We start from the raw sequence: 9,488 nt of genomic DNA on the forward strand, positions 1-9,488 counted from the left end.
TTCAAAACCAGAAAATGAGTTCACATGGAACAGTGATTGACTTAAAGGAGACAAGACTGGATTTTTTTATGTATAAAGAAGGATGGCTTGAAAAAAAGTTTTCAAAAGAACTTTTTCTGCTTTTAAAAAAAAAAAAAATTTCAGGGTCATCAGGGTTTCTCTTCCCTGTTTTTGTTTGAGGTCTCCTTGGAGGATCTGAGAAGTGGCATGGGAGTTTTTCTCAGTTTTTAGTTGATGAGATGGGGCTGTTAAATCACAGATCTTTCCTCCCAACAATTTACTAGTTCCCCAGCTTTCCAAGAGAAATATGGTCGATAAGAACTGAGGTTTTAATGTTAAAAAAAAAAAAAAAAAAGTGCAGAAGGAAAAAAAACACCTTTCAGGGTATTTATACCCCGTCCGATAGCAAACATAAGGTACGCTTCTCCTTGTGTTTCATCTTTAACAGCTGGAGTCATGGTAGCTTGTTCAGCTTACCCATGCTCGTAGCAATTGGGGCAGCCGAGGAGAGGAAAATTGGGTTTAGCGGGGGCATCACCAGAGACAGCAGGGAAGATGCATACCTGGGCTTGGAGGAGAGTGAGGAGATGAGATATCAGGAAGGAAACCAGGAATAGGGAAGGAAGTGATGCACTAAGAACTGGAAAGTGGGCTGAAGAGGAAATGCCTAGGGGACAGATGTCTTGGAATCAGGTTCGAAGGCAGCAATGGGACGGAGTAAGAAATCCAGTTCACTGTCTTGAAAGAAGAATAAAGATGATGGAGGGAGACAGAAAGGAGACAGCAAGACTGGTAGAGTAAGGTCCCAAGAGTATAGCTATAGGGCATGTTATCAGAACCAGTTATCTAGCACTAGAGGGCTCCAGATTGGTGTTTGCCAAAGAATAAAAAGGGAATTGGGCATTTTTTATTTTATTCTATTCTGACAGTTATCCTTTTCCTGGACTTCTGAAATTGGGCATGTATGAGGTCTCCTTAGTACAGGGAGTTGTGTGTGTGTGCATGCAAAAATGTGACAGTGGCTGTGAGTTAATTTAGCTCTAGAGAGATGTCAATTTAGCACGTGGCAAACAAATGTTCCTGAGCAATAACCACAAGAGGTGTAGGAACAAGGCCAGGGCAGCTGGAAGGGGGTTTCACAGAGGTTGATCTATCTGTGGGAGTTAATGAAGGAGAAGCTCTGCTAGGTTAGTTAGTCCATCTTGCACTGCCAGCCTTGCATCACTCCTACAGAAGAGCAAGGAAGATATCTTGCTGTATGTGGGAAAAGCAAACAGACACTCTGGCCTAAATCATGAGGTCTGTTTTTAAGCAGCAAGGAGCACATGCTGTATGCATTTCTTTTCAGCCAGCAGTGCAGCCTTTCTTATGTGCAAGTCATAGGACAATTCAGTTAATTGTGGGGGGGAAAAATAATTGTTTTGGAGTCGGAAGAGGGGAACTAGGTCTGGTTGTTGGGCAATGAGTCTGGGGTAGGGAGGCAGACTACAACTCAGATGGGGAGCCCTGGGGAACCCTGTGAGGGGAGACTGGGACTGGCTGGGCAAGGAGATTGGGACTGGGATGAGAAGCCTAAGAAGTGGAGACTGGGAATGGGGAGAGAAGGAGAATGGGACGGGATGACGAGCCAAGGGTAGGGAAGAGACAGGATTGGGGCAGAGGCAGAGGGTCAAGCTTGGGGGAAACATTCTCCCCTCCAGAGCCTGGAATGGAATCCCAGATTCCTGAGTGTCAACATTCCTCTGCTGTCAGCAAATATCTGTGAAATGCCCTGTGTATCTCACCCCACCTCCCTCCAATGTTGGTCCACCTAGAGGATGACAACCTACTATTGTGATCAGTACTTTGTTAGCTTAAGTGCCCGAGGTCTAGGCAGTGGAGCTAACGGTTCCAAACCTGCTGCTCAGCCATAGGTATTGAGATGATCCCACAGTGGAGTTTCTGTTTATTCAGGTTGCTTTTTAACCTAGGAAATTGCGCACAAAAATGTTAAAAGAACATTAAGGTTGCAAAGTCAAGTACTCTAAAGTTAGAAAATGCCAGAATTAAGATTGCCTGTGCAACTTTCATTTGCCTGTCCCCCTCCCCCTTATGTATGATCTATGTGTTTATATAACCTCCATTACCAGAATAGCTGGGCACTGCCCAAGATTTAACATATTTATCCTCCCAACACCCCTTGAGACAGGGCAGTGCTATTATTCCCATTTTACAGATGGGAAACTGAGCCACGAAGAGACGAAGTGCCTTGCCCACAGTCCCACAGGAATTCTGTGGCAAAACAGAGAAGAGAACCCAGGTGTCCAGATGAGAAAGACACTTTGTCCCTGAGGTGCCTCAGAGCTGGGCTCCATCTGCAGCCCTTACAAACTGTGCCAGGGTTGAGGGAGGGTCTTCTTGTACATTTAACATGCTCCATGGGAACTAAGGAAAAGACGGGGTTTGCCTGATCCCATGGCCACCTTCAGGATGCTTTTTCCTGTGCTGTAAATGAGGCAAACGTGCAGAGGCAGGAATTCCTTCCTTTGTTGTGTCGCTGCGCTCTGCTGGATGGACCCAGAACTGCTCAACTTTGTGTCATAGACCTGATAGGGGAGACATTTTAATTTGGATACTTCGAACATTGACATATGCCTTTGATATTTGCCAATCAATGTACACTGTGTCAAAGCAGGAATGGAAAGGGAGTGCAGGGAGTGAAACCAACAAGGATTAAACAGCAACCAAATAGAGGCAAATGGGCCATGATGATAAACATTACAAACAGGTGCAAAGAAAGTCTTGTGGTGCTTCCCTCCCCACCCTTTTTTCTGTTCTTTCTATAATTGTAAATAGGAGTGGAGGGTGCTCAATTAGTTGCAAGACTGGGCCCTGACAGTTTAATCCTGCAAAGGGAACTATATCCTTTTGTGGATTTTAGGCACTGTGCAGGCAGATTCCTTTGCAGAATCAGGACATTAGGTTGTGAGTTCTTTAACACAAGGACCTGTCTTTCCTATGTGCCTTTAAAACACTTTTGGATGCTGCAAACTCAAAATATTAAACAAACTGACATACTTATTGCTGGGTTCTTTTATTTCTGCTAGGAGAAGTAAAGATTTCATACTGGGGAAAACAGAATGATGTGTTAGCGGGATGTAGTATGGATGTAGCATAGATTTGTCTAGGGCCAGAGTGACCTAGACAAATTGGAGGATTGGGCCAAAAGAAATCTGAGGTTCAATAAGGATAAGTGCAGAATCCTGCACTTAGGACGGAAGAATCCCATGCACCGCTACAGGTGGGGACTTACTGGCTAACCAGCAGTTCTGCAGAAAAGGACCGGGGCATTACATGGAAGAGAAGCTGGATATGGGTCAGCAGTGTGCCCTTGTTGCCAAGAAGGCTAATGGCATATTGGGCTGTATTAGTAGGAGCATTGCCAGCAGATTGAGGGAAGTGATTATTCCCCTCTATTCGGCACTGGTGAGGCCACATCTGGAGTATTGAGTCCAGTTTTGGGCCCCATACTACGAAAGGATGTGGACAAATTGGAGAGAGTCCAGCAGAGGGCAACGAAAATTGATTAGGGCTGAGGCAACATGATTACAAGGAGAGAGGCTGAGGGAAATGGGCTTGTTTAGTCTGCAGAAGAGAGGAAGTGAGGGGGATTTGATAGCAGCCTTCAACATTACCTGATGGAGGGTTCCAAAGGATGGAGCTCGGCTGTTCTCAGTTTGGCAGGTGACAGAACAGGAGGCAATGGTCTCAAGTTGCAGTGGGGAGTCTAGGTTGGATATTAGGAAACTATTTCACTAGGAGGGTGGTGAAGCAATGGAATGAGTACCTAGGGAGGTGGTGGAATCTCCATCCTTAGAGGTTTTAAGGTCTGGTTGACAAAGCTGGCTGGGATGATTTAGTTGGTTTGGCCCTGCTTTGAGCAGGGGGGTGGACTAGATGACCTCCTGAGGTCCCTTCCAACCGTGATCGTCTGAGTCAATGATCACGAGACTATACTTGCATTACACTGTTTAATGCTACCTGCTCTGTTTTTGCTGCTGTTTTTTAAACCTTTTTTTTAATTCACTCCCTTTCCTTTCCTTATTTGACACAGTATAAATTGGGTTGCAAATATCAAAGGCATATGCAAAAAGACATTGCTCTTTCCATGCCTCGTGGTCTATATTGTTTACTTAGATTGTAAGGTCCTGCTACTCTGTGTCTGTACAGACCTAGCGCAGAAGTGAGTCCCTGGGGCCATTAGTTGCTACTGTAAATACAAATAGTAGTAGTAGAGAAGCTGCCATAAGAGCTGCCATCCGGGTCAAAACATCTTGCCCAGTATCCTGTTTTGGACAGGGCCCAGTACAAGAGCTCCAGGGGGAGGTACAGTACAGGGCAAGTAGGCGTGATTATCTCACCTATCTTCCACTCCAGACTTCTGGCAGTCAGAGGCACCCTGAGCATGGGGGTGTGTCCCTGCCCATCCTGCTAATGCCATTGATGGACCTATCCTCCATAAATTATATCATTATTTTTTTTACCCCATTCTTCTTTTGGCCTTCACAACATCTCATGGCAATAAATGCTTGGAATAAAGACAATTTGACTTTATGGTGCTGTTATTTGCAGAATATAACAACCAGGTTCAAGATTGTGAATCTAGGCCAACTTTTGCTGCTAAAGCAAAGCTGGAAGGTGATGGTGGGGGGGGGAGAAGAGGGTGAGTACTGCTTAAAAATGTGAATTCTTTAACCTAAATATGGCTCAGTCACTTACATCATCCTGAAGTCAGTTATGTGTACATATCGTTTCCATTGAAGCTTCCTAATGGGTTTTAGGGTACTGTCCCTTTAAGGCAAGAAAGATCTCCGCTTCCATGTGAGTGTGCTGTTGGGAGCCAAGCCAAACACCCAGATCCCCTCCCCCTCTCACGTTTGTATATCCAGCCTGTTAAGACTAGATTTCTCTGGCTCAGGCTATTTGGCAGCCCCAGCCAGGGAGGGTGAAAAGCTAAGATGTTTGGTTGGTTCATATGGCTCCTGTGTTTATGTGGAAGCTGCAGCTGAGAGGAACCTTACAGACCAGTAGCTGTTTCGTACTTGTTGCAAATTAATGACTCCATGCAGGCTATGAATATATAAACCAAGGACAGATTCTCGGTAGTGAGTTTAAAACCAAGGGCAATCATAGGATCACTGTAGTTAGAGATGTTTCAGAGTAGCAGCCGTGTTAGTCTGATCTGCAAAAAGAAAAGGAGTACTTGTGGCATCTAGAGACTAACAAATTTATTTGAGCATAAGCTTTCATGAGCTATAGCTCATTCATTGGCTGCATGCAGCAGTGGAAAATACAGTAGGGGGATTTTATATACACAGATAACATGAAACAATGGATGGACCGTACACACCTGTAAAAGAAAAGAGTGACAAGTTTCAGAGTAGCAGCCGTGTTAGTCTGTATTCCAAAAAAAGAAAAGGAGTACTTGTGGCACCTTAGAGACTAACAAATTTATTTGAGCATAAGCTTTCGTGAGCTACAGCTCACTTCATCAGAGTGATCAGGTAAGGTGAGCTATTACCAGCAGGAGAGAGAAAAAAATTTTGTAGTGATAATCAAGGTGGGCCATTTCCAGCTGTTCACAAGAACATGTGAGGAACAGTATGGGGGGGAAATAAACATGGGGAAATAGTTTTACTTTGTGTAATGTACTTTGTTTACATCCACTCCCAGTCTTTATTCAAGCTTAATTTAATGGTGTCTGGTTTGCAAATTAATTCCAATTCAGCTGTTTCTCGTTGGACTCTGTTTTTTGAATTTTTGTTGTTGTAATATTGCCACTTTTAGGTTTCAGAGAAGCAGCCGTGTTATGAGCTGTAGCTCACGAAAGCTTTGCTCTAATAAATTTGTTAGTCTCTAAGGTGCCACAAGTATTCCTTTTCTTTTTGCCACTTTTAGGTCTGTAATAGTGTGACCAGAGCATGCATTCTTACAACTACAATACCAACCTGCTGAATTGAAGAAACAGATTGACAGAGCCAGAGTACCCAGAAGTCACCTACTACAGGACAGGCCCAACAAACAAAAGAACCCCACTAGCCATCACCTTCAGCCCCCAACTAAAACCTCTCCAACACATCATCAAGGATCTACAACCTATCCTGAAAGACAACCCATCACTCTCTGACAGATCTTGGGTGACAGGCCAGTCCTTGCTTACAGACAGCCCCCCAACCTGAAGCAAATACTCACCAGCAACACACACACACAACAAAAACACTAACTCAGGAACCTATCCTTGCAACAAAGCCGTTGCCAACTCTGTCCACATATCTATTCGGGGACACCATCATAGGGCCTAATCACATCCACCACACTATCAGAGACTCGTTCACCTGCATATCGACCAATGTGATATATGCCATCATGTGCCAGCAATGCCCGTCTGCCATGTACATTGGCCAAACGGGACAGTCTCTACGTAAAAGAATAAATGGACACAAATCAGACGTCAAGAATTATAACCTTCAAAAACCAGTCGGAGAACACTTCAATCTCTGGTCACTCGATTACAGACCTAAAAGTGGCAATTCTTCAACAAAAAAAACTTCAAAAACAAACTCCAAGGAGAGACTGCTGAATTGGAATTAATTTGCAAACTGGATACAATTAACTTTAGGCTTGAATAGAGACTGGGAGTGGATGAGTCATTACACAAAGTAAAACTATTTCCCCCTGTTATTTCTTCCCCCCCCCCAGCCCCTGACCTCACCCCTACTGTTCCTAGGACGTTCTTGTTAACTGCTGGAAATGGCCCACCTTGATTATCACCACAAAAAGTTTTCCTCCTTTTCCCCCCTCCTTCCTCCTGGTAATAGATCATCTTAAGTGATCACTCTCCTTACAGTAAAAAGAAAAGGAGTACTTGTGGCACCTTAGAGACTAACAAATTTATTTGAGCATAAGCTTTCGTGAGCTACAGCCGAAGCGAGCTGTAGCTCATGAAAGCTTATGCTCAAATAAATTTGTTAGTCTCTAAGGTGCCACAAGTACTCCTTTTCTTTTTTTCAGAGAGAGTGAAGTGTTCTCCGACTGGTTTTTGAATGTTATAATTCTTGATGTCTGATTTTTGTCCATTTATTCTTTTACATAGAGACTGTCCAGTTTGTCCAATGTACATGGCAGAGGGGCATTGCTGGCACATGATGGCATATATCACATTGGTAGATGTGCAGGTGAACGAGTCTCTGATAGTGTGGCTGATGTGATTAGGCCCTATGATGGTGTCCCCTGAATAGATATGTGGACAGAGTTGGCAACGGGCTTTGTTGCAAGGATAGGTTCCTGAGTTAGAGTTTTTGTTGTGTGGTGTATGGTTGCTGGTGAGTATTTGCTTCAGGTTGGGGGGCTGTCTGTAAGCAAGGACTGGCCTGTCTCCCAAGATCTGTGAGAGTGTTGGGTCGTCCTTCAGGATAGGCTGTAGATCCTTGATGATGCGTTGGAGAGGTTTTAGCTGGGGGCTGAAGGTGATGGCTAGTGGTGTTCTGTTATTTTCTTTGTTGGGCCTGTCCTGTTGTAGGTAACTTCTGGGTACTCTTCTGGCTCTGTCAATCTGTTTCTTCACTTCAGCAGGTGGGTATTGTAGTTTTAAGAACACTTGATAGAGATCTTTTAGGTGTTTGTCTCTGTCTGAGGGGTTGGAGCAAATTCAGCTGTATCGTAGAGCTTGGCTGTAGACAATGGATCATGTGATGGGTCTGGATGAAAGCTGGAGGCATGTAGGTAAGTATAGCGGTCTGTAGATTTCTGGTATAGGGTGGTGTTTATATGACCATGCTTATTAGCACTGTAGTGTCCAGGAAGTGGATCTCTTGTGTGGACTGGTCCAGGCTGAGGTTGATGGTGGGATTGGAAATTGTTGAAATCATGGTGGAATTCCTCAAGGGCTTCTTTTCCATGGGTCCAGATGATGAAAATGTCATCAATTTAGTGCAAGTAGAGTAGAGGCATTAGGGGACGAGAGCTGAGGAAGCGTTGTTCTAAGTCAGCCATAAAAACGTTGGCATACTGTGGGGCCATGCGGGTACCCATTGCAGTGCCGCTGATTTGAAGGTATACATTGTCCCCAAATGTGAAATAGTTATGGGTGAGGACAAAATCACAAAGTTCAGCCACCAGGTTTGTCGTGACATTATCGCGGATACTGTTCCTGACGGCTTGTAGTCCATTTTTGTGTGGAATGTTGGTGTAGAGGCTTCTACATCCATAGTGGCTAGGATGGTGTTTTTTAGGAAGATCACCGATGGACTGTAGTTTCCTCAGGAAGTCAGTGGTGTCTCAAAGATAGCTAGGAATGCTGATAGCATAGGGCCTGAGGAGGGAGTCTACATAGCCAGACAATACTGCTGTCAGGGTGCCAATGTCTGATATGATGGGCCGTCCAGGATTTCCAGGTTTATGGATCTTGGGTAGCAAATAGAATACCTCGGCTCGGAGTTCTAGGGATGTGTCTGTGCGGATTTGCTGTTGTGCTTTTTCAGGGAGTTTCTACTTTGCACAGTAGCTTCTCGGAGCCTTATGATGACATTGGGGCTAGAACTCAGACCCTCTTAATCGAGAAGAATAGGCCCATACCAAACTAAAGCAGAAGCCCCTTTAAGCATTAGCAGTATAAAGCCTTTGAGGCACAGTTGCACAGTTTGGAGTCTCTTCATTGTTAAGAAGTCACACTAACAAGTATGATACAACACTACACACTCAGGCACAATGGCAAATCTCCAAAACGGAAAGAAAAAATATTAAACCCTGAAATGTAGTAGTAATCCTGATTAATAAGCTACAGAAGCCACTAAAAGAAGACAATGAAACCTCCCAAAGGAACAGCTTAGCTTTCTCCGATAGATTTAGGGCAATGTCGCTCTCTAAGCAAACCTCTGCCCATAGTGATATTTTCATTACATCTCAACGGTGCAAGAAGTGTTTAGTGGTTGGAATAGAGGTTTGCATCTGAGCCTTTTGCCTCTAAGTTTTGAGTCCAATTTCAGTCCAGGGACAGTAATAGCTAAAAGTTGTGACAATCGCAGAATCACCAACCTTAAGTGTTCAAAAATCACAAATCGGTCACCCAAAAATCATGAGTCTTAAAAAGCATGATTTCAATAATAATAATAAATATATATTTAGGGTTCTTTTTCTTTGAGTACAGAATTTTGGACCTTCAGGTCACATTTTCAAACTTTTTGCACCAACCATGAAGATTAGCAAGTGTTTTTAAATGAAAGCTGAGATTCTCACATATTCTCATGAATCCAGGAGGTGGGGCCTTAAAAAAACACCTAATATCTTAGCCTTGGAATCAGTTGGCAAGAGTTGGCAGCACAGCCTGACAGGTGTTCACATCACAAAACATACCGTCACGGTCGGCACAAAATAGCCCTGGCAACCGATTCCCTATCGGGCAGTGGTCCCCAAACTGTGGGGCATGCCCCGCTAGGGGGGCATAGAGGAAT

The sequence above is a fragment of the Dermochelys coriacea genome, chromosome 3 (genome assembly GCF_009764565.3).
Source record: "Dermochelys coriacea isolate rDerCor1 chromosome 3, rDerCor1.pri.v4, whole genome shotgun sequence".
In the NCBI taxonomy this organism is placed as follows: domain Eukaryota; kingdom Metazoa; phylum Chordata; order Testudines; family Dermochelyidae; genus Dermochelys; species Dermochelys coriacea.